The sequence below is a fragment of the Protopterus annectens genome, chromosome 15.part0 (genome assembly GCF_019279795.1).
Source record: "Protopterus annectens isolate FY-2018-M chromosome 15.part0, PAN1.0, whole genome shotgun sequence".
Classification (NCBI taxonomy): domain Eukaryota; kingdom Metazoa; phylum Chordata; order Ceratodontiformes; family Protopteridae; genus Protopterus; species Protopterus annectens.
Window position 1 is genome coordinate 201,072,354 of NC_056749.1, and position 25,235 is coordinate 201,097,588.

Consider the following 25,235-nt stretch of genomic DNA (forward strand, 5'->3'; position numbering starts at 1 on the left):
TGGGATTTGTTTTTTTTTCCGAACTAGTTTCCTCCTCCTTCTATTGTATAGTCTGTTTATGGCAAGGGTCCACCAGACTGGTTTCCTTCTCTTAGAGGGGTGAGTCTTGGTTTTTCTAGTGATGGCATGATCCATGCATCCTTGTAAGTGCTCATAGAGTGCATTTGTAAATGTTTCTGCATATTGGGCAGCATTATCCTTTAGCATGGGGGCTGTGAAACTTACCGCTTCTGTCTTAAGTAAGGTGAAGTTTGCTTTAGGAAAGTTTTTACTGTGGTTTCCTTTGTTGGGGATGGAGGTGGGGTGTGGACATCCAGAGTGATTAGTTTATGGGCTGATCTAACTGGTAACGAGTTGACCTCTGGTGTGGAACACCTGTCGCTCATGTTTGTGATGACCAGGTTCAATATGTTTTCACCTCTGGTAGGGGAGTTTACCAACTGATCCAGGGCATTTGAGTTGATGAATTCCAGGAAGCGCTGGGCCTGGGAGTTTGTACTTGAGTAGTTTTCCCAGTTACTGGTAGGGTAATTGAAATCGCCCAATATCAGGGTGTTCGGTAGGACCTTCATGTTTTCCAGTGTCTCCAGAAAGGTGGAGTGGTGGTCCTGGGTCATGGAGGGTGATCTGTAGCAGGCCACAATTTGCATTGCAGATTTGCCCGATGTTAGTTGCACATGGATGATCTCTGAGGTATCATGCTGCACCACTAACCTGGAGGTGTAGGTATCCTTGATGAATATGGATACACCCACTCCTTTTGAGTTTCGGTCGGTGTTCTGTGGCCGAAACGTGTGATACAAGTTGTAGCCTGGTAGTGCTGGGGTGCTCTCTGGAGCCTTGAACCAGGTTTCAGTTACTGCACAGATGTCAACGTTCTGCATACTGAGGAGTGCTTTGAGCGTGTGCATTTTGAGATTTAAACTCCTGGTGATGAGTAGCATAGCCCTCAGTTTTTTGTTAATTGTGCTGTTTACAGAGGTGGGTTTGACTTTTGAGCCTTGCCTAAAAAAGGCACTATGGGGGCATCAAGAGCCTTGGCCAGCATTCGAAAGCCTAGGGGTGACAGGTGCAAGCCGTCTCTTGTGAAGCAAAGTGGCTTGTCAAGCATGTCGTCCCAGGCTGACAGACACTGGATCCCCCTTTGAATGACACCAGAAGCTTAGCCAATTGTTGAAATTTATCATTTTTTTCTTTATACTGAGTTATCATTCGTGGTGAGGGCAGGATGCTATTCAGGGTCAGGGTCATACCAGCCTGGGCTACATGATCAGAGAGCTCTTCCATGTCTCGCTTCATGTAGTCCAGGGAGGTACGTCTCAGGTCATTCACACCAACATGAACAATGACAGAGTCATATTTGTACTTGCTCTGGAGTGACCTGAGTGCTTGTGTTATGTGGCAGATTCTGGCTCCCGACAGGCATCTAAGAGTAACCTTCTGCTTGTCCAGCCTAGTGAGTGGGACGTCAGTGTTCCTGACTATGGTGTCACCTATTACTAGTGTGTTAGTTATGTTATTTCGCCTTAAGGGCTGTGATTGTGCGGCACACTGATTTTGTGTTTTATGTGTTGTCTGGATTGTGACGGTAGATGCAGGTTGTTTGGGTGTCTGCTTTGGAGGTCTCTGATGCTTTTGCAGGTTTTTATTTAGAGCCTCCGAATATAGTTTTGTGTACTTATGTGTATTTTTTTGCCAGTGCTGGTTTAGTAGGTCTATGTGTGGCTGGAGGTGTGGTGCAAGTGTTAACCTTCTCCTCTTGATTGTCTGTTCCAGTCTTGGGTGGAGACAGCTTAGTCTCCAGATTGGCTGTATAATTGCATCTCTCGCATATTTTAGTGCTTTGTGGGAGGAGGAGAGGGTTGTATGTGTACATGAGGCAGTTGTAACATTGCTTCAGGATACCTAGATTCACCAGCTGGACTGGAGAGTACACCTGAAATTGCCCTTTGGTCATGCCTGAATAGTAGGGTGAGCTGTTTAGTTGCTTGGTTGGTGAGGGGTAAATAAAGAGCCTTGCCCTGCTGGACAATCAAGTGTCCGGGTATATTAGAGCTTGCTATTAAGTCTGAGCAAGTGCTGGGCTGTAGGATGCTTTTAGGTGGAACCCCTAGGGTGAATTTACGGTTACCCATCCAATTTTCCAGACTGCATTTGAAGAGAGCCAGTGAGGTGATCTGTTTGACATGAAGTGGGACTCGGGAGTCTCTTCCAGTTGCAAAAGTGTGATAACCTCTGGGAGACAAATCTGTCCCTCCAGCAGGTTCTATTATAGTCACATACCATGTTAAGGCCATTATAGCAAGTAACCCATGTACCATTTGCCTTATGGATATGCAGCATTTCCAATAAAACAGAGTCAAAAATTGCCTTATATGCAAGGCAGAGATTGCCTCAGTAGTCTGAATGAAACAGAATAACGTGACAGTGATTTCAGACGATCCTCATAGGACATATGCTAATGAAGACCTTGAATTTTCCTTTTGAGGAACCTTTGTGGTCTCTTCAAATGCTGCAGGTGCTTGGAAAAGTACATACCAAAAGGGGCACTGGAATCTCTACAGAGGTTGATCAATGGCTCAATAACTACTTGGAAAATAGAACATTCAATATATCTGGCACAGCTAGTCCTACTCTAACTGGTAGTGCACATCAATGATTTCCCTATATTTAACTACATAATGCTATGATACTGTTATGATTACAGCTAACAAGCATACAGTCCTACTTGATACTGAACTACAGCATGACATCAACTATATGAAATTGATTATGAAATAATAAGCTTACAGATAATACCAATAAAACTACCAATGTACTTTTTGCTGCCCAGAAAACAACTGATTATAAAGCTTTGACATTACTGACTACTACCTAATCTCTCCTCTACCAATAGTTACCTCACAAGCAGAAACACCTCAGCATAGGTTCATAGGTGTGTACTAGGCTAATGGCCCTGCAGCCTTTACAAGCCTAACCCACAGGATTACACTGGCATCGTGCCACCCAACCTTAGTTCCCAGTGCCTCTGTCAAGTAGAGCCACTGGAGTGATCTCCGGGGTGAATTTTCTGTTTCCATCCACTCATCAAGATTTCTCTTGAAGGGCCAATGAGGTGCTCTGTTTGACATGTATGGGAAGCTTCACAATAAACAACAAACATACAGAGGTGCTTCAGTAGCTTAAAGTGGTCTACAAAATTTCAAGCTTAACTATCAATGTTAGACTTGCCAATGCCATTAACGTTCTACTCCCAAGACTAGAATATGGTCTCCCCACTACCACACAGCTCTCAACACAAAGAACAACACACATTAAAGACAAGCACCATAACTGAAATCAAACAAAGCAAAAAGTCATTTCAAAGAAAAAAATAAAGCTCAAAAGTAGCAGCTCAAGAAATCACACCTCCACCTTTGTGCTCTGAGTAAACTCCAGGCCCGAATCCAACTCTGTTTTACAAACAACAGGCTCACATACATGCAACATACTCTTTTTTATTCTTTTGTACATACCTGGAACTGTATGTCAAGTCTCAGGTCACCGGAGAAAGTAAATTTTCTCTTTTCTCATGGGAGTGCACAGTGCAGACACAGGTGGACGCTGGGCAGGCTGCAGTGCAGATTCATAGCAGTCAGACAAAATCAGTTGGCAATCTGGCATAAGTTTAACTTTGTAAGGTTTTGTAATAAAATAGCCTGCTTAAAGTATTACCACATTTTGTAATTTAGTTCCTGGAGAAAGCCTGGTTCTCTGAACGAATGTGCCTAGTTGACTTTTAGATGGTTTGAATTGTGAAGACCTGCTCCACTGACTCACTGCTGTGCCGGCCTGCTGTCGCTATTCAATGCGTGGTGACATCACATCATCAATAAATTTAAAGTTGTATCCCCCCCAAAAAAAAACAAAATCGTGAAATAAAGGGGCCATTCGTGAAGTCGTGGCACCCCATTATTTTGCCCTCAAAACCAGTAAATACTGAGGAGTTTGGTACGATTGAGAGGTATGCTGAGCACTGTACTGTAAAATATCAATTAAACCAACAGCAAAGAGGAAGCATTCTGTCTTATCAGACTCAGCTTTGGACTGGCAATAGTAGAAAAATACACTGAGCCTGCCTGCCAATCAGAATCAACTGTCTGCTAATATTAAAAGACAGAAAACACTACCAGAATTTTGGGCCATTCTCAAATAATATCTCTTTGCTGAACATGAATATAAATACTACAGGAATAATAGGGTATACAACTAAAATAGAACTACACTCTAGAAAAATGAACATGCTAATGTTGCAAAGTTATACTAACACGAATAATGCAAATATGCTTTTTCTCTTTTATTCTTCCCTTGTTTATTTCTTCCAAGTATTTGACTTTTTATTCCAAGGCTTCACTAAACTGGACTGTAATTCATCATATGTGAAGAATCATATGTGCTGGGAAATGTTAATTGTCTCTTGTTTCAATTCTATCAGAATCAAATACCAAAATGTGGATATTACTGCTAACAAATGTTAGTTGCTGCTTATATCATTTGGATGTATTAAACTCTAATACCAGAATGGATGACTTTCGATTCTCAGTTAGAGCGTCTTCTGTGTGGCGACATGTGTGAACGGGAGTTTCTTCGTTGAAGGTTGTGCGTTAGGCCCAGCAAGCCAGCATGTAAAACTCTACTGCCAATCATTAGCGGACCAGAGTTCAGCTGTGGCGACCCCTAACCAGGAAAAGCCGAAAGACAAACAAACAAACAAACCAGAATGGATGACTGCAACTGATAACTGACTGTTCATAAATTCATAGGTAGTTACTAAACAACTGTCTGCAGACCATTAAAAGTCTAGCCAAAAACCCCTATTCAGCTGTTCCCAACAGCCTCACAGAGGCATGGCAAGGTAGATGGGCAGAATTTGAGGCAGCCCATCCAATTATCTAGGTTTACCTTGAAGGTGGGAAGGGTTTTATTTTAATTGATATATTAGAAGTTTGTTCCAGAGGTGAGGGATACATTGCGATATGAATCTATCAAACCAATGTGTCTTATTTATCTACTGATGAAGGTTTAGTTCCTTTAACTGGGTATTTGAGACACTATCTGTTCTTTGAAGGAGCAGGAGGTCAAACAGAGTTGTATCTTTAAAAATAAATATAAAAAAGAGAGGGTTGGATTTTTTCATGTTTTGAAAAGCTAGACACAGTTTTCCACAAAGGAGTCTATAAGAGACTGCGTATAGACAGAGGGCTGCCACTCTGTCCTGCTAACTAAAGTTTTTGAAGCCACTGATATTTTTAATTATGAATCTGTGAGGTCTCTCAAGTTGAGGGAAATGTTTAGATAAATACATTCCCAAAGGTGCATTATATTCAGTAACAAGTCTTTTGAGCTATGGGTAAAGGGGAATTCAGATGTCTATGGATCTAATGGAGATACCTTTCGGAATTAGATGAACCAGATAGAAGGCTTTTTAAACTACTGCAGAGACATAATGTTCACATGACAAAAAATTATCAACAAGATTGTCTAGATCCCTTATGACAGTGTCGGATTATAGGGATGTGTCACCTATAAAGTTTATGAAAATGTTCTGTTTACCAAAATGAACTTTGCTACATTGTTTCACATTTAATTTTAGACCACTGCCCTTGCACCAATTGTTAACATGGTCTAATCCTTGTTGGAGCATTTGTGAGTCAGTGGAAAACAAAGCTTAGATAACCATAGGACAGGAGTGCTGGCCTGTAGATATGAGAAACAGATGCCAAATAAGAGCAGTGAGCCCTGTGATAGACCACTAGAAAGGTGTTTATTGATTGTTTCAGAAGTAGCACCTGTGACTCTAACCACACAGGTTCTGTCAGACAACCAGTTAATTATCAACCACACAACATAAGACTTTATATTCAGATTTACAAGTCTGTCAGTAATCCCTGTGTGTGGAATAATATCAAAGGTCTTGGCCAGGTCCATATATGCTGTATGTACTACATTCCTGCAATCCACTGCTTGGGTTACTTTTTCAAATAAATTAATATGATTAAAGAGGCAGTACCTTTTTTATCAGAATGGAATTGATGAGGTTCCAAGGATAAAAGCTTTTCAATGTCAAGACAGATGAGGTCTGAGATAATACTCATCAAAGCTTTACATATAATACTAGTGAGACCAATGGGTCTAAAGTTTCCAGAGTCCGTGGTTGGCCATCCTTTTGCAAAGACATTATGATGGCTATTTTTTAAGCTGCAGGAATGTTAACAGTGGAGAGACTTAGATTAAAAATGTTAAGTAAGGGTTTGGATAGGCTATATTTAGCATGGATAATCAGGCAATTGGGTATATTATGAGGCCCATGGCTGAGATGTTCTTAGTTTTCAAGAGGGCTGGCAGAACGTCTTCCATATTAATTAAAGGGGGTGGCTGAGATTGTGGAATGTATGGAATAGCTGTTAACTGTGGGTATAGTAGAAATTTGCACTGAATTTCTCATCTAGAGCATAAGCTATTTTCTTTAGGTCAGAATATGCAGTATTATTTTTTGGAGACAAGCTCCAGAAATTATTGAGTGTTACCGTTCTTAACTTTTTAACATAGTTAAAGATTTGGTTTTAGTGGCTAATTTAAGTTCAAACTCAGCTCTGAGCTTACTAATGGCGCCATAAGCTTTCTGCTGGTTTGTTTGGGTGTACTCTTAAGGTAGGTAGAATGAGACCTCTTATAAGTATTAAGCAATTTCCTTCTCTTGTTACATAATTTATTTATATGGGAATTCCACCACAGGAGTTTGTTTTTAAATGTTTCATTATATTTGGTGCAGGTAGGGTCTGATCAATGCAACTGTTTAAGTGGGAGCAAAAGTCATAGACATTGGCAGCAGCTTTAACAATGGGACCCAGTGAATAAGGACTGAGGCAGAAATTATTTAGGTCATCAAGTAAATGTAAGTAAAGAAGGTTTAGTTTTGAGAATTTCCTAAACAGAGAAGTATTTACAGGGGAAGTACCACTAGTTTTAAACAAAAAGGTCAGTAATGTATGGTCTGATTTAACAAGGTAGGATGATGCATATTAAGATGTGCAAGAAGTAGCCATATTTGTGAGAATTAGATCAAGGATATTGGGGTCCCTAGTAGGATGTTTAATTATTTGTAAAAAATAATTAGGAGTTATAATGTTAAGAAAGTGCCTGGCATGCCCAGACTTCAAACATTTTTTCCTCAAGGAAGATAGCAAACGTTGGAAGTGTGATAGGGGAAAAAGAGGTAACCGAGAACATGTTTTTTGGGACTGTAATGAGATGACAGATTTTAAAAAATTCCCCAGAGAGCACTCTGTCAGAAATATTGGGGAAGCAAAAGGCTGTAAGTAAGGAAATGAGCTAAGACACAGGATCTGACCTTATTAGGTTTAATTCTACTGGCTGCCAAAAAAGCAATTCTTAGAAAATGGAAATCAAAACGGAAACCAATTGTATTTGAAGGGCTGAATATTGTAAAAGATAAAAAAGAACTGGAAGTGGGATCTTTAGAAAAGGAAAGTAGCAAACTACATAGAAATAAATGGAATTTGTCAGAACAATACAAACATAATAATGCTCCGGAGGAAGGGTGAGGTTTAAGGGAAGGCAGGAGCTGAATGATTTATGTCTTACCGTTCAACTGTACAGATTTTCACAGAATGCCCAGATTTTTGCCTCATATTTTTGTCCTGTTTCTCATAAAATCATTGTTTTCTAACAAATCACTAGCAAATCAGTAAGGATTATAGTCAGAAAATAATGAGACATTCAAGTTTCAGACTCCATATCCCTCAGAAATTCATGCTAATGCAAAACTTGTTGTTCTATCAACTTTCTAAGAACAGTATTTAAAAATTGTCCCTATTTTTGGGCCTTTATCCCACCATTATTTATGGTTTGTCCAGAGTTTTTACACTTAGAGGTTGAGAGGTATGTGTTGGACTGAAAGACAGTTGTTGTAAAGAAAGAAAACACATAACATGTAATGTGTGCATATTGAAAAAAAATGTTAATATGGTTTGCTTTTAACTGTATTAATGTATATGTTCTTATTTCGCACGTGATAATTTAATAAAGCGAAACTGTGACAGACAAGCTAAGCAGGACAATGACAGACCCTCACAAATAGAAACTAGATCTGGGGGTCTTCCAAGAGTTGCTCCATCTGTGGGGAGTAACTCAAGTAGACCTCTTTGCTTCCTCTCTGAACAATCAACTAGAAAACTTCTATTCCAGGACTCCATGCAAGAAGGTCTGGAAGACAGATGCCTTTTCTTTTCTTTGGACAGGAATGCTCCTGTATGCCTTTCTACCTTTTCCATTAGTATCCAGGATACTTCTGAAGATTCAGAAGGATCACTGTGGTGAGTCCCTTATGGCCCAGGCAACCATGGTTCTCTCTTGTTTTGGAAATGTCCAGAGGCAATTATCACAGGTTTCCTCACAGAACGGATCTACTCACAGAAAAACAGGGGTGTTTAATACACCCCAACATCAATCATCTTCATTTAGCTGCCTGGATGATAGAGTTTTACTTCCTTTTCTGAGAACGTGCACCAGGTACTAATGCATGCCAGCCCATGGATCCTCTTAATTCAAGGAAGTCATGTGTCAAAATGTTCTTGAAAAGGGTCTTGCATAAGAGGCCTGCAAGTAAACTAGTGGCCCCTCCATGGGATCTTAATTTTCTTTCCTGAGCCTACAAATGAGGGGGAAAGGATGCTTCATACCTTGGATATCCACAGACAACTGAGGTACTATCTTGAGAATCAAAGCAGACTATTTCCAAATGATTGTCTAAAGCCATTACCTTTTGTTATACTCACCATGCCAAATCTATTCCGGCAGGGTCAAGGCCACTCTACAAGGACCTTGGCTTCTTCTGTGGCTTTTTGAAAAGGGTTGGATTCTAGAAGTGTTCTAGAAGCTGCTACTTGGTCCTCTGTACATACTTTTACAGCGCAGTATAAGCTTGATTTATTCTTTAGTTCTAAATCATGCTTGCTAGGACCATTTTCCAGGGCTCCTGGACCCTTCTCCTTCCACCTCCCAAATATAGTCAAGCTTGGTAATCTACCCATATAGCTAAGACTACTGCAGCAGTGATTGATATGATGAACATAGTACAGTTATGTAAGTTGAACTTAACCATAACAGTATATGTTCAAATGATCACTGCTGCAGTAGCTTCTCCCTCCCTCCCTCCATCCCACTTGTTTTTTTGGTGTGAACATTTTTTTTTTTGTTATTCCTAGCCTTGTCTTTTCAGGGCTCAGCCTCCGTCTCTTTGCTTGCAGGAAAACTCTGAAGGGCTTTGTGCCCAAACTTAACTTTTAGTCAGCTCAGCTCAAGATGCTTTACAATTTGGGTATGCAGAAGGTTCCCTGAAGCTTTAGAAGGTGGCCAGCTGTCATATCCTTGGCAGGATACAACCCATTTAGCTAAGATTACTGCAGAAGTGATCATTCGAACATGACTGTACTTTTTCTGTTCTTAATCAAAATTCCATTGTTATTGTAATGGCACATGCTCCACTGGAGCCCAGTTTGTGGCTGTGAAGGATCTGTACACCAGCCCACTTACCTCATTATTAAACTGTTAAAATAATTACAAATAACACGATTATAGTGACTCTCCATGTGTTCACAGCATAACATCTTGTTTTAAATAAGGCTGTAAATATGAATAGGTAAGGGGGGGAGCTATATCTGATACAAAGAGGGGGGTATGGTCAGCACTGCAGAAGAGGTGCTATTCGGTCTCTGTAAGCAGTGTCTGCAATCCTCTATACAATCCTGATCATAATAATGGGCTTCTTAAATGACAAACACTAAGAGTTTGTGTATTAGGACTTATAGCAAAGAGCTGTAAGGAGTATAACACAATTTAGCAAACAGCTACTAACAGCTACATAACAGCTCTTTGCTTGGCTTGAAAACCTTTTTTCAGCATAAATGCCAGTGAAAAGTAGCAGCAAGGAGCAAACTGCAACACTTTTGCAAAGATGCGTTTGATATAGTAAAAAGCTATTATATATATAAGTGACTTTGAATGACATCAGAAACTAAGCCAATTGTTGAAGTAAATCAGTTTTTGCTTGTATTGCTTGTATTGAAGTATCATCCTAGGTGAAAGTAAAATGCTGCTCATTGCCAAGTGAAATGGCACAAGGGTCACTTGCTCAAAGGACCTTGAACTGGTATGTGACATCAACAGAATTTGCTGGAGAGACAGATTTGTCTCAAAAGATGTTGCCCCACTTTTGGAACAAGCTTCCTATTCATTTTAAACAAAGCCCCTTGTTGGCCCTATTTAAGCGTAATTTAGATGATTGGATGGATAACCAGAAATTCACCCCAGGGCTTCCATCTGTGTCTCTCTTGGACAGGGGCAATAGGTACTGCTTTTAGTGTCTGCTTGAACCAGAGACACCCTTGGGAACATAGGTTGAACTTGGCTAGGCTTGTAAAGGGCCTGAGGCTGTTAACCTAGTAACCTCCTATGATCCTATGAACTTCAGTAAATGATAGTGGTATGAAATGTAAAACTGTAGGCACATAGGATAAAACTGAGTACAGACAAGACAGTTGTCATGGCAGCAAATACAGAAAATGAGAAGAAGCTGAAAACTGAGATAGAGGAAGAAATAGTGGAACAAGTTAACTGCTTCAAGTATATGGAAGGGATGGTTGAAGAGAAGGGAAGTCTGAATGAGGAGGTCAAAGCCAGAAACAGAGGGGATACAGCCAACAGGCACAGCATGCCAGAGGTCATGTGTCAAAGGAGCTGAAAAGTAAGGTGCATAAAACAGGTGTGTGACCAGTACTTCTATGTGGTAAAGAAACATGTTCAGTCAAGGCAGAACAGTTGAGGAAGCTAGATGTGATGGAAAAGAAATGTCTGAGATGGATGGTAGGATGAACTCTGTGGGGCATATGAGGAAATTAAGTCAGTGCAGAAGCCAAAGTAGCTCCAATTGCAAAGAAGGAGAAAGAGAACAGATTACAGGGGTTTAGGCACAGGGAGAATAGCAGAAGATGAGCTGCTGAAGCTTTACGACAAACAGAAAGAAGGCAAGAGTAAACCATGGTGTCCAGCAAAAAGATGGATGGACTGCATGATGGAAGACCCGTGTGAGTCATGCATGACAGAAAAGGCAGGTAGGAGAGTGACATTGATTGAAGACAGGTGATGACAATTGACACAACATCCTGATCTCAAGTAGAATGTGGAAAACAGGGGCTGATCAGGATGACAGTGATGATGATAAACATGCTCACACACACAGTGCCACAGAGACACCTTCTGGTATTTACCTGCTGTGGTGCAAACAGACCCACTCCTGCCAAAGGAATGAATGAGCCTATACTATGAAAAGGCAGCATACGTATTTTTTACTACACTCCCCAAACAGCACACTAGAGCTGTTCCTTGAATCTCTCTGCCAAGCTATTCTGATCCCTATGAAAATTTCCAGGGAAACATACATGGCTAATTAGCATTAGCTATACCCTTAGGCTGACATATTTTCATGTAGCCTTGACTAGCAAGACTGGTATAGTGCTACAGACTGTAACATTCCTAATGTTATATAACTACAGCAGTCTCTCAATCACGCTGATATAATACACTGAGCAATTCTGCCGCAGACAGACATGGGCAGTGCATTATGCATTTATGAATACCAGCTGCTATGTGAAAATATAATCTTATTAACAAAAGAGAAATGCATACAATTGCTTTGGGAAAGCATTTAGAAGGAATCTGAGATAATTGTCAAACCATTTAATTTCTGAACACTTTAAAAAGCAAAGGAATGTATTTGGATTTATAGCATTCCATAAAGTATAATTTGATAGCTGTAATTACATTTGAGTACAAGTAACTCATACACCTCAGATACCTCTATTGGACTGTGAACATAATAGAATATAATCTCTTTCTTCTTTCAGCTTTTCCCAGTTAGGGGTCACTACAGTGGAGCAACGGTCCCTCAGAACGAATGGCAGTGGAGTTTTATGGTGTCGAGTTGCCAGCACCCGGAGCCCAACCTTCCACCGATGGCACACACATGCACACACTCACCCCTTGTGTTAATTTAGAGCGTCCAATTCACCTACAGCATATCTTTGGAAACCAGAGCACCCAGAGGAAACCCACGCGACTGCAGGGAGGACATGCAGACTCCACACAGAAGGGACCCCAGCCGAGAATCGAACCAGAGAACCTCTTGTTGTGAGCCAGCAAAGCTAACAGCTGCACCACCGAGGCTATCCAACATAGGGACCAAGACTACATATCTGAAAATGCCTTCCTCCATTACTTTCAATCCATTAGCCTGTCTCTCACAGGACGTGCAAGATACGTACTTGATGAGCTAGAATCTAACGCTGCCCCTGAATACTAACATTTTTATTTCAGCTTGTGCTGTCTCAGAACTGTATGAAGATTGTATATGCACACATTATTATATTGCTGGCCAATAAGAAAATATTTCTAGATGGTACACAAAATAGTACCTGCACTGAGTTATTATTTGCTATAATTTATTTCCTTTAGGATACATTATTTAATTCTTAACAAAGAGTGCAGTGAGTAGTTAGACGCTCTTCAATAAAACTATTCTGATACTGCAATAAACTGAAGAAAGCACAATCCATAGTATATAATGTAGCTGTAACTCAAAACAATTAAACAGAATAGAAATACAATTATCCAGCACAATGTTATTTTAAAGGGAGTTAAGGACGTATGCCTGTTTATTGTAGCACACATTTTAAACATTAGAAAACACAAAGTAGGAAAATGTTAAATTAGAAACTGGGGTAATATCTAAGTTTATGCAAACTTGATCCTCCTCAAATTCCAAGGAGTCTATTTTGGTTATCCAATGTTTGCAAAGGAAAGCCACCTACAGTTCATAGAGATATAGGTGGTTAGGCTGTCTGAACAAACAAAACATATGGAAGCAAGTTGGACCTCTCATCAGCTTAAAAAGAAAGAAAGAAAGAAAGAAAGAGAAAGAAAGAAAGAAAGAAAGAAAGAAAGAAAGAAAGAAAGAAAGAAAGAAAGAAAGAAAGAGCATTAATCCAAAATCCCCAACTAAATGAAAAAATGAAAAAAATCTTAAATGGGATACCGAGCCCTGATGAATTAAAGCTCACTTGGTTGACCAGCATTGAAAGAATTCATACCTCACTGATGTCCTAATTAATAGAACTAATGCTGACAACAAGACCAACAAAATAATGTGCATATTCATATATATATATATATATATATATATATATATATATATATATATATATATATATAGTAATAGAGCATTTCTGGAGGGGCAGGACCCACTGCATCTTTTTATGTGAGGGGCCTTTGTCTGCCCTCTTCTTTCCTTATACAACCCTTAAATTGCAGAACTTCAAGGACAGTTAAATGTAATTATCTATTCCCCATCTTTTTATGACCTCAGAGTTATACATTTGTAAACAAAGAGGTGATGAGATAAAGCCTCCCATCAAGTAGAGTGGAAATGGAGCTTGTTCCCAGCAAAAATTGCCCTTCTTATTTCAGTAGTCTGAATATATTCATTCACTTCTGTTCTGCAGTTTGATTTGTTGGCATTTCAGTTAAGTGTGTCTTCATTAAATTGTAATTAACCAAGTGACATTCAGTTCGCTGGGCTTCAGTAAGTCAGGAGACCCAATCTAGCTCAACAGTGTTGGTAGCCTGCTCATACTTCTCAATTTCTTTACTCAAGAATTCTGAGCAAAGTGAAAACAAGGCAGGGACAATGAGTCAAAATCAGGGATAATTGTAAATAGTATTCTAATTCAATTAGAAAGTTACCAGAACAACAGTTTTTTCATCAGCATGCATATTCTGGACAATAAGAAGTACAAAAGTCTAATGCCCCGGCATTATTGACTGCATGCAATTTATTTATTTATTTACTTCCATTTGTTTAGAGGGAAAGTCCAAATGGGCAAACAAGCCCATTTTCAGTGAAAACCCAGGGGAAGAAAGCTCCATGAGAAATAACAACAGTAGCACATTTACAACATACCAGTACCAGTAAGTACCAGTAAGAGTGAAAGGGAAGGTCTACAAGAGGGTAGTGAGACCAGCTATGTTATATGGGTTGGAGACAGTGGCATTGACAAAAAGGCAGGAGTCAGAGCTTGACGTGGCAGAGTTGAAGATGTTAAGATTTGCACTGGGTGTGACGAGGATGGACAGGATTAGGAATAAGTATATTAGAGGGTCAGCCCAGATTGGAAGGTTTGGAGACAAAGCCAGAGAGGCAAGATTACATTGGTTTGGACATGTGCTGAGGAGGGATGCAGAGTATATTGGGAAAAAAGATGCTAAGGATGAAGCTGCCAGGTAACAGGAAAAGAGGAAGGCCTAAGATAAGGTTTATGGATGCAGTGAGAGAGGACATGCAGGTGGTTGGTGTGACAGAGCAAGATGCAGAGGACAGGAAGAAATGGAAACAGATGATCCTCTGTGGCGACCCCTAATGGGAACAGCTGAAAGAAGAAGAAGAAGAAGTACATTTACAACATACAGAGTATCTGATTAACATTTAGCAGCATTACCTACTAAGCTCCACAAAAATTACTTGCAGTAGTACTTATACAACATATAGAATACTCAGGTAACATTCTATATATTAAAAAAAAAAAAATGTTTAATTTTTGTTTACTTCTTAAACTCCTACCACTTTCAAATTTAGTTTTTTGCATGTATCTTTACTGTTACTCCTTTGTATGTCTTATACTATAGTTTTATATTTTGTATTTTGCAATTTTGTATTTTTGCTATTCCATATGTCTTTGGAGCTTTTCTCCCCGGGCCTCTACTGAAAATGGACATGTATCCAGCTAGACTAGCCCGGTCAACAAATGTAAAATAAATAAAATAAAAATAAAATTTAGCAACATTGCATACAGTGACTATAAATAAACCAAAATATTATGAAATAAACAAGTATGTTTTGCAGTAACATAATCATTATTGGGTACAGTCAAGCAGCAGTACATTAAGTAAGACATAATTAAATGCATTTTGTCATAAGAAGAGAAGACAGAAGAGAAAGTCACTAACATATGTGTACATAGGACAGGTGGTTAAGGAATAATTTAGCCGAGGGAATGTCAGGGGCATAGCCAGGAGTCAAACAGTTTTAATTTATCTTTAAAGATGTGTGCATTGTTCAGGAGGCTGTCTGGAAGGGAAATTGAGTTCCAAGATTTTGAGATACAACTGGAGTAAAGAGCAATTCCTGCTTTCTTGTGAGCTTTGTGAATTGAAAAGAGATGTTTGCCAGCAGAGTAGAGAGGTCTGTTGGTGGAGTGGATTGTAGTATATCACAAAGGGTAGGGTATTTTTCATGGTGAAAGACTCATATGTGTGCAAACTGAAGGTGAGAGTAAGTGAGAAGGTAAGGTAGCTCAAGCCAATTCAGATGCCTTACTGCAATGCAGTAATATGTGGAGTATGGTGTCATCTAGTACTTTAGTATTTGAGAATACCTTGATATTCTGTGTTCATAGGTTCATAGGTTCATACTAGGCTATCTGCCCTAGGGCATTTATAAGCCTAGCCAGAGTGTGTTTGGCTTTCACCACCCATTTTAAATTAATTTTGCTATGCCCTTTTTCGAGGTTAGTATACTGTGCCTCTGTCTAACAGTGACACAAAAGTGATACCCGGGGTAAACCTACTATCTCCCATCCACTCATCAAGATTCCTCTTGAAGAGAGTCAATGAGGGACTCTGCCTAACCTGGACTGGGATTTTATTCCAGAGTGAAGGGAGCCCCTGGGTTATGAATCTGTCCCTCCAGCATGTCCTATTTATTTTAGTGCTGAGGTTCAAGTCTCTCGACCGCGTAGCTCGATGGGATTTGGATTTTCTGAGGTGCAGCATGTCCATTAATTCTGAGTTGGACGTGGCTTTATACATCAGGTACAGATCGCCTCTGAGCAGGCGGTATGCCACTGAGTAGAGCTGGAGTTTCTTTAACAAGGCAGCATATGGCATCTGTTTGAGCCCTTTGATCCTCTTGGTGAGGTACTTTTGGGGTCTTTCCAGTTGCTGCAGGTGTCTGGTAAGGTACATCCCAAAAGGGGCATTGTACTCAATTATGGGCCTGATGAGGGATGAGTAAAGAGGCACAATGACCTCCCCTGATCTAGATGTGAATCCCTTCATGATTAGGTGGGCTATATAAAATGTTTTTCTAACCACTTTGGCCACGTGGTTGTCAAATGAGAGATTGCTATCAACTTGGGTCCCCAGGTCCCTAATTACTTCTTCTGTACTTAATGGATTACCATCCATGTGGTATTTTGTGGGCACTTTGTTTTTGCCAAAAGGGATGACTATACACTTTTTGGCGTTTAGCTTGAGGCCATGGCTCTGGCACCAGTTGTCTGTTTCTATGAGGCCCTTTTGGAGGATGCTTGTGTCGGCTGGAGAGTCGATTATAGCGCTCAGTTTGCAGTCATCTGTGAACTTGGTCAGCCACTGTCCTTCCGTGTTGGCTTGTACCTCCAAGAAATATATACCGAACAGGAGAGGTCCCAGGACTGAGCCTTGTGGGACACCACTTGTAACTGGTCTGGAGTCTGACATGGCTCCAGCAATTCTAACCATGTGGGTTCTGTCCTTGAGCCAGTTTGCAACCCATCTAGTGACATAGGGGTTTATATTTAAGCTGGTGAGCTTATCTATAATGCCCGAGTGGGGTATTGTATCGAAGGCTTTTGCGAGGTCCAGGTAGGCTGTGTGGACCACCTTCCCCTCGTCAATGGCCTTGGTAACTGTTTCAAAGAAATTGACCAGGTTTAAGAGGCAGGATCTGCCCTTAACAAAGCTGAACTGGGTAGGATCCAGTGTCTGTAGGTCCCCAATATCTTTTTTTATGAGGTCCATGATGATCCTTTCCATAGCTTTGCAGACCAAGGTAGTCAGGCTTATGGGGCGATAGTTTCCAGGATCCGTTGAGGCACCACCCTTGTGGAGAGGGTACCACTGTTGCTGTACGCCACTCTTTGGGTACATATCCTGTGGTAAGGCTGAGATTGAACAGTAGTTTTATGTTTGGGTTTAGCTCTTCTTGGAGTTCATGTAGGACGCAGCCCGGGACACCGTCTGGTCCCATTGATGCCGTGTTTTTTGCTCTGGAGAGGGCGGCTCTTACCTGAGCATCTGAGATGTCAGGCGGGCAGCACTCTGCTGGGATAGATATTTGCCCTTTTGGTGGGGAGGGGGGGGAGAAGTTTGCACTGAACCTGTCAGCCAGGATGTTGGCAATGTCTGTGGGTTTGGTGTATTTTTTGTCATTTTTGACCAATTCTGAGCATATCTGGGAATTCCCACCCAGGTTCCTAACATAACTAAAGAAAGCCTTGTGATTATCCTTAGTGTCCTGTGCAATTTTTCTCTCGAAGCTGGCCTTAGATGATTTTATGAGTGCCCGTAGTTTTTTGCTAACACTGATCAGAGATGCCTTCCCTTTTTGGGATTTTGCTCTATCATGTAGTAGCTTCCTCCTTCTATTGTATAGTTTGTTTATGGCTGGGGTCCACCAGACAGGACATCTGCCTTTGGAGGATTGGGTCTTGGTTTTATTTGGGATTGCATGATCCATGCATTCCTGAAGGTGTTCATAGAATGTGTTTATAAAGGATTCTGTGGTCTGGGCCGTATTTTCCACAAGCCCGGGGGCTTTGAAGGATTCCACCTCAGTTTTGAGGAGTGTGAAATTTGCTTTAGAGAAGTTTTTCACTGTGGTTTTCTGGGCAGGGGGTGGGGTCGGAATGTGAATATCCAGTGAGATTAGTTTATGGTCTGATCTTACCAGTGAGGGATACACTTCTGATCTGGAGCATAGAGTCCCCATGTTGGTGATGATCAGGTCCAGTATGTTTTCCCCTCTTGTGGGAGTGGTAACAAGTTGTTCCATAGCATTTGAGTTTATAAATTCTAAGAACCTTTGAGTTAGGGTGTTGGAGCTAGAGTAATGCTCCCAGTCTATGTTTGGGTAGTTGAAGTCGCCCAATATAATGTTGTTTGGAGAGACCTTCATATTTTCCAGTGTTCTCAGGAAGGCCGAGTGGGGTTCCTGGGTTTGGGAGGGTTGTCTGTAGCAGGCTATAAACTGGAAGGCAGTTTTACCCACTGTTAGTTGCACATGGATAGTCTCTGATGCTTCGTGCTGTGCCACCAACCTGGAGGTGTGGGTATCTTTGACGAATATTGATACTCCCCCTCCTTTTCTGGTTCGGTCCAAGTTTTGGGGCCAAAAAGCATGGTATGAGGTATAACCTGGCAGTGCTGGGGTGCTCTCGGGAGCCTTGAACCAGGTTTCTGTTACTGCACAGATATCGATGTTCTCCATGCTAAGGAGAGTTTTGAGTGCATGCATCTTGAGGTTTAGACTTCTGGCGTTGAGAAGCATTACTCTTAGTTTCTTATCCCTTGTGATACATATGGAGGTGGGTTTGTCTTTTGAGCCTTGCCTAAAAAAGGCACTATGGGGGTAGCAAGAGCCTTTGCCAATATCCGAAAGCCTAGGGGTGACAGGTGCAAGCCATCCCTAGCGAAGCATCATGGCTTGTCGAGCATGTCATCCCAGGCTGACAGGCATTGGATCCCCTTTGAATGACACCAATACTTAAGCCAATTGTTGAAATTGATCATCTTGTCTTCATATTGTGGCATCATTCTTGGTGAGGGTAAGATGCTACTCAAGGTCAGGGTCATACCGGCCTGGGCCACATGCTCAGAGAGCTCCTCTATGTCCCTTTTTATGTAGTCCAGGGAGGTACATCTCAGGTCATTCACACCAGCATGGACAATGGTGGAGTCATATTTGTACTTGCCTTGGAGTGACCTGAGTGCTTGTGTTATGTGGCGAATCCTAGCACCAGACAGGCAGCTCACCGTGACCTTCTCCTTGTTCAGCCTGGTGAGCGGGACGTCAGTGTGCCTGACGATAGAGTCACCTATTACAAGTGTATCAGGTGTGTTTTTTAGCCTTAAGGGCTGTGACTGTTCAGCACACTGGCTTTGTGAGCTATGTGTTGCACGTGTTTTGTTTTGGGGTAGCGGTTGCTTGGGTGTCTGCTTTGGAGGTCTCTGCTGCTTAGGCAGATTTTTATTTAGAGCCCCCGAGTATGTTTTTGTGTGTTTATGTGTTTGGTTTGCTGTCGTGGTAGGTCTATGTGAGACTGGAATTGTAGTGAGTGTGATTTCCTTCTCCTCCTGATAGGTTTCGCCAGTACTGAGTTGAGAGAGCTTAGCCTCCAGTTTGGCTATATGGTTGCATCTCTCACATGTGTTGGAATTTGTTGGGAGGAGGAGAGGGTTGTCTGTGTACATGAGGCAGTTGTAACATTGCCTCAAGATTCCCAGATTCACCAGCTGGACCGGAGAGGAGATTGACAACTGACCTTTGGACATGCTAGAATAGTATTGGGAATTCCTTTATAATTGAAAAAAAGGGCCAATGGGGAACAAGGTACTCAAGGGGAGTTTGTGAGGGTGTAGTGCTTTTAATTTTTTAGTGCTGACTTATTTGCAGAGTTGGTTTGAAAAGGTTACATTACATTTGGTATGAAACTTAGGAATGAAAACAGTTTTGTCTTTTTCTGGGTTTAGTATTTTGTTTGTACTACATGTACTGGAACATTTCTCCTTGGGCATCTGCTGAAAAGGGGACTTTGTGCCCAGTCAGACTTCCCCAGTCAACAAATATAAAATAAAATAAATAAATAAATTAGATCTGTTTTTGCCAGCCAGTTTCCTATGGAGGAGAATGAATCTTGTGTAAGCTATTGGAGGACAATGGGGGTGTGGGCAGAGCAGATAAGGGTTACATCACTGGAGTATTAGACTAGTTTGTCATGTACTGAGGTAGTGTGTAAATTATTGATAAATATATTAAATACAGTGGTCCTAGTGTGGAGCTTTGGGGATCACTGGCACAGACTGGTTAAAAGGTAGAGATGCTAGATTGGTTTTAATTGCCTGGGATTTCTCATACAGGCAGCTGGGAAACAAGGACAGACTGGAATAGGATAGAAGGGAGGTGTCAAAGGCTTTATATAGGTCCATAAAAGGGCAGATACAATGTTATCTGTATTGTGACTATGATTACTGCTATTAGAAAAGTCTATTAGTGCAGTAATGGTACTGTAGTTTCGTCTAAAGTCATGCTGAGTGGAGGAGAGGAGGTTATTGGCAAAAATGAAGTTGAGGAGTGAGAATGGATGCATTTTTCTACAATTTTTCATAAAGGAAAAAGTATGGCTATGGATCTACAGCTGGAAAGATCAGTTGCGTTTCCCCTTTGTACAGGGGTAGGATAAATTCTTTCTTTCATAAGGAGTGAACATAAGACTGTTGGATGGATCTGTTAATGAATGTTGAGATGGGGTAGACAATGGCATCTGCTGCAGTTTTCAGGTATTCAATGGGTAGGTTTTCTTCAGTGAGGGTGGTAGGTTTTAGTTTTAGGAAGTCTTTTCAATGATACAGGTTGGGACATGGTTGATGAAGAATGTGTTACAATTGTCACTGATTTTGAAGTTAAGCTGGAGTGAATGGTTAGTGTCTATGTTAAGTAGTGATTTTGTGATGCCAATGAAGTGGAAATTAAACAATGAAGTGATATTGTCTGGCTACATGTCTGGGCTGGGTATGGATTGGGCTATTCTATTCTACCCAAGGATAATTTTTTTTTTATCGAGTTCTAGAAAGTAACACATTTTTTTGTAATTGCTTTGTAAGTTAAAATAGTGTTTTATTATTTTTTTTATCATTTTTAACTTTTATTTTGGTTTGATCGCAAAGGTGTCTGATGTTTTGAAGATTTTCCTGCATTTTGTTAACTTGCCATGTTTTCCATGTCTTATCCCTATCCTGCATTAATTTTTTGATTGTTGCAGATGGCTGAGGCCGGTGTTTTGCTTGACCCTCTTTCTGCATGTGGGTGCCAGTTTGTTTAGAACATTGAGAAGGGTAGTATTAAATAGGTGGACTGCATCCTCTAGGGGAATGGTTTTGAGAGTTTATAGAGGTAAGAATGGTTAAGAAAGTTTCTTTATTAAAGTTTGCTATATTTCGTACTTCTTTAAAATGGTGTTCTTTGGATTGAGGAGTTGTGTGTCTATGGGCAAAGATTGGTAGGCGGTCACTATATGTACCTGGTAAGGCATCTAAAAATGAAATTCTATCGGGGTTTGTCAGAAAACAGACTAGTGTTGAATTTTTTTCCTGTTTGACTTGTTGAGTCTGGCAGGGGTATGCATGAGTTGTGAGTAAATGTATAAGGTTAGTGAGAGTAAGGGAGAGCCTATCTATGGTTAAATCACCCAGAATTGTTGCTTCACGGTGAATATCTGATGTAGTCCAGGAGAGGACATTTTCTTATGTGTTAGAATTATCACCAGGTGGGATATATAGAGCTGTGATACAGAGGCTTTTCCTGTCATTTGGTCTGAAGAGGAAGATGAGTAGCTCAGTAATATTGAAGGTATACCTCTCAATCTCTTAGACCAAGACATCTGGACAAAGCCATAAATAATGGGGGGACAAAGGCCCCATGCCTTTCTTTGACTTTGCATATGATGCTGATCAGAATGACTGCAGCTGTTCTCTGTTCACTTGGTAAAAAACCTATATGGGGATGAGAGTGAACACTGTTGTTATGGAGATGGCTAAATCATGTTTCATGCTATTTAAGATACATTCAGCGATATTGTCAGAACTCATCAATGAATATTCTTAACTTTTGATAGTAATTTTAGAACTATATAAGGGAGGACAAAAGTTATTGAGTGTAATTGCAGACTGATGGTTTAGAATTTGTGTGTGTATTATTGTGACTGGGGCATACATTATATGTATGTATGTCTACAGTTATATCTATGCCTTTATGTGGGGTGGAAGAAGAGGTTTGGGTGGGGAACAGCTCCTATAAATGTGATTGCATAGGGGTGGTTGGGAAATTGTGGAACGGAGTAGAGTGAAGCAGGCAACAGCTCAAACATCAGTAATCAGTAATTCAGGTAATTAGTGTGGGCATGCACAGTTTGAAGAAGACAGAAGCTGCAAGTTATCACACAGGTATCTGCATTAGAGATAACTTCTGCCTTTAAATGTATTTATACACACTGAGCTATTGCACCAACAAGCTCATATAACCTAGATTCCTAAAATGGGACAGATGAGGAAGAAACAGAGGGTATAGTAATGTAAAGAAGATGATCGGGGCTGTTATTAGATGGACTCAAATGTCCTGCAAAGGCTTCTAGATGTTACAAAAAAGTAGGCCAGTAACAGTGTGAATACGACTGGCTTTTGAGGATTTTATGCAACACCTGGTTTACTGTGTAAACTCGTGGATAACACAATTAATAGTTAAAGCTGTACTGCTGTTTTTACATATATTGGCAGCTTTTATTTGGAGAAAATCTGTCAATAGCACGACTGGTATAATTCTATGTTAATTGATGGTAAAGTGACCTGTTTTGTGGAACATTTTTTAAATACTATACAGAAGTAGGGTTACAGTTGCTGAGTATATTACAGAGCTTTTATTTACAGGTGAAGGATACTATTAAAGTTCACATGGATATGAAGGAGAGAGAGAGAGAGAATTAACTTAACAACATAGCCCACCACACCAATTAAAGTGCTTTTGCACCAGGAAGCAACTTTTGGGATGAAGTAGTAGGTTTATCAGACAACTTCCTCACACTTCTTGTAGAGATGCTAGATTTGCTTTACATGACCAAAGTTTTCCAATATGTATGTCAACACATAAATGAAAATTGTATAAATATTTAAAATCACTGACAAAGTATTCTGTGCATTCCACTTAACATACAGTGACATTCTAATATCTCAGCACCTTACCAGAAAATCAAAAATTGCACAAGGAAGGGGACAAAAATATAAAGCAAAGCAGGACAATTTTCAAAATCAGAGATAGTTGAGAGGTATAGTCCTCCGTGTGCCCTTAGCCCCTCACACTTTTCCTTTTTAATTTGTAGAAAGAAAGAAGCATGTCCGAGGCTATTCTATTTTCTCATCTCGGATTGCTATCACTAGTTGTCCAGTGCCTTGACCTCTCTCCCTTCATCTGCCCTAATAGTGATGACTAGGGGAAGTAGAACAGCAGAAACACTACCTAATTACATACCGTTGAAGAAACAATGGCCTGCTCAGTGACTGTTATTGATTGCTTTGCATGGCATGTGAGGAATGCGTCTGCACAAAGTGACTGAACTGGAATTTACTGATCCTAGCCATTTTTGTCAACAAACATGAATAAGCTGCAGACAGGAAGAGCAGACATTATGTATCATCGGTTTAACTATGCAATGCAGTTTGAATTAACTCTAGATAAAATATAGCTATTGTTTCTTCTTTTGCTTGTTCTATCTTACGTCGTTGCAAATACCCAAATCCATTCACAAAGTCCTTTTACCTGAAACACTGACATTAGTTCTATAATCTTGCTAGTCCATCCACCAAAACATGGTCACAATGGAAAAAGAAGATTATGTTATTCCCATAGTTACTTTTCCTACCCTTCTTCCTGCAAGCATTTTGTTTTCTGCATTTACTGTTCCTTATATATATATATATATATATATATATATATATATATATATATATGTATACTCCTCACATATTTAATATCATGTCATTAACATGGCCAGATAGCAGCTGATTGCAATTGGTCTGCTGTCCTGTGCTTAAGATTATCACCAACAAGTGAAATACCTATCTTTCCAAACATCTTTGTAAGAACCTGTATGTTAGCAAACTGTCTACATGAGGTAAGACTAACATAAAGATAGAAGGTTAGATGAGACTTTCGTAATGAGTTAAGTTTGTTTATCAGAGCACACGGACAAGGTCAGTGGATGTACATTGTCACACATAAAAATAACTTTATATGAAGTATTGCAATTTCATTAGCTGTCAGTACTCGAAAGCATTACGCTATCATGATCATTATCACGATGATACGAATTAATGCCTAGAATCCTTGAGGAAAAGAAGTGGTCGTCTGTCACAAGCAAGGTTACTTTTACAGAGAGAAAACAGCATCTATTTAGGCCATGAAAATGGCATTATCTTGTGCATCCATCTTACGCCTACTCTCTTACTTAATGCTACACATTGCACAACTATTTTTATGATTGTTAATTTGCCCTTAGCTTGTTAAGAAAGGCCAAACTATATTATCCAGTGTATTAGATAAAAGTTATCTTTTGTTGCCATGGTAGTTAAGCACTACATTTGGTAGATGCAGGATGATTCTTCACTGCATGCAAAATATTTGCAGAATTTTTTACTAACAGTGTTATTGTGAAGACTGCATGATATGTGTACTCCATAACAACCAAACAATGACAAGTGATGCACACAATGAGATAAAAAATATATCAAGAACAGAAAAAGAAACAAACAGCAAAAAATATATATATATATATATATATATATATATATATATAAACTATGTACAAGTTCATAAGCATATAAAACAGTAGCAAGGACAATTAGGCACTTGCAGGTGAGATTGTTAAAATTAATTTTACAAATATTTAATAGCATGTACATTTAAAAGTAGGGCATTTTCTGGTAAAAAAAAAGTTTTTCTCCTTTCCATAATGCATAGATATGTGTACACACACACACACACACACACACACACACACACACTGATATATATGACATCAATCTGCATATTCTGAGCGTACTAAGGCATGAACATATTAATATTAATATGTTAAATAAACCATGAATAATCATTATTCCCTCAAAGTAACATACAGTATAAATATTTCCAAAATCTAATGAAAGAACTTAATATGTTTGTACATTATTAAATCAAGAAGAGTAAAGTCCTCACTCGCCTTTAAAATGAATTATTATTCAACGTTCAGGCTACATCTACTCGTATGTACATCATCATAATTGTAACATGAGGATAGCAACCTAAAAGTGAAAAAAAAGCTGTTTTGGTAAAGCTTTCCCAATTAGATTTTAAATCAGATATATGGAGATATTGCTACAATGCATACAGCACTTCTTGGACAGTGTTATATAACTCACTATACATATCAAAGAAATGTACTGATATCAAATGGCAGTGATTAAATTACTTAAAAACAATAAAAATTGCTGAATTATGTCAC